The following is a 1334-nucleotide window of genomic DNA, read 5'->3' as shown; positions in this document are numbered from 1 at the left end:
CTCTCTCTTTTTCCTGAGAAGGACCGTGGCTCTTCGTGGTTAAAGAAGATACCAGATCTGAAGGGAGGACTTGAGGGCAAGGCTCGGGGCTGGATGGACTATGAAATTTCGACCAGAGTCACACAGGCAATGTCACATGCAGATATATGTTCAGCTAGGGTCCCACAAGGACCCTCAGGCTCATGGGCACAGAAGTATACACGGGCCCATTGGCTCACGAACTCCTGGTCTCATCCAGAGAGGCCACACACACAAGCACACATAACACTTGCACAGGTACACAAGCACATAGACTCATTGACAAAGAAAAAAAAGACAGGGTTCCCCCAATTCCCTGGGCTCCTGGTCCATCCCCTCCTATCCTCTCTGCTCCCCAACACTTTGCATTCCCCTGGCCATCCACCTCCATAGGTTGCCTGTGTGACTTCAGTTGAAGTGTCAGAGTCTGCCTAACCATTTGTAGCAGGAATTAGCGGCGTTAAGGGAGGTTTAAGCTTTGCCCTAAAGCCTTCCTTTTAGACCCAGGTATCTTTCTTAACTGCGAAAAGTCATGGTCCCTCTGGAGGAAAGGAGAGTAGTGAACAGGTCAAAACCTAAATCTTGTTTTGTAGTTATTTACTCTAGACCAGCCTTGGACACTCCTGACCTGTTTCCTACATCCGTGCCAGTGATCTGCCTTGGGGAATAAGGAGCAGAGGCCTGCAGCTGAGGGGGTCCTGGAGACAAGAGCTCACTGAAGCCTCTCAGTACCAGGCCCTCTGGTGCTGGGAAGGGCAGAGCCTGGGCACAGATGCTGCAGGGGTGGAAAGGGGCAGGATTTATGGCATTTCCCCTCCAGCTGGAAACAAAGGCAGATTCCTGTGTCTAGCTCCAGCAATCCGGTCCCACCCACCCGAGTGGCTGGAGCTGAAGGAAATCCCGCTGGCCTCTGGCCTCACCCAGCCACCCAGCCCCTCTATCAAATAATCTCTCTCCCAGCCAGCGCCATTACCTACTCCCCGAAATTGGGGATGCCATCCTTGTCCAGATACCAAGCTCTCCCCTTTGGGGAAGGTTCCCTTAACTCTTAAAACTCTCCCTCCGAGCAGCAAAGGTCCCCTCACCACCACCCAAGAACCTGCCAGGCTCCTACCCCCTTGCCAGCCAACTCAGCCCACACTCACCCCAGCAAACTCAAGCTCTGCTTTTTTTCACTTCTCTCTCTTTTTTTTTAAACACCTATAGCACCTGGTCTTCCTAGGGGTTCTCCCACCCAAGTACTAACCAGGCCCGACCCTGCTTAGCTTCTAAGATCAGACGAGATCGGGCACGTTCAGCGTGGCATGGCTGTAAAC

General features: G+C 52.8%; 1 pseudogene; it reads right to left on the bottom strand.

Annotated features, from left to right (window-relative positions):
* Positions 1–1215: 1215 nt before the first annotated feature.
* Positions 1216–1334, bottom strand: LOC112478480 (annotated as a pseudogene).

This window comes from Pteropus alecto, unplaced genomic scaffold (genome assembly GCF_000325575.1).
Source record: "Pteropus alecto unplaced genomic scaffold, ASM32557v1 scaffold220, whole genome shotgun sequence".
NCBI lineage: Eukaryota > Metazoa > Chordata > Mammalia > Chiroptera > Pteropodidae > Pteropus > Pteropus alecto.
This window is presented reverse-complemented; position numbering and strand designations above follow the sequence as displayed.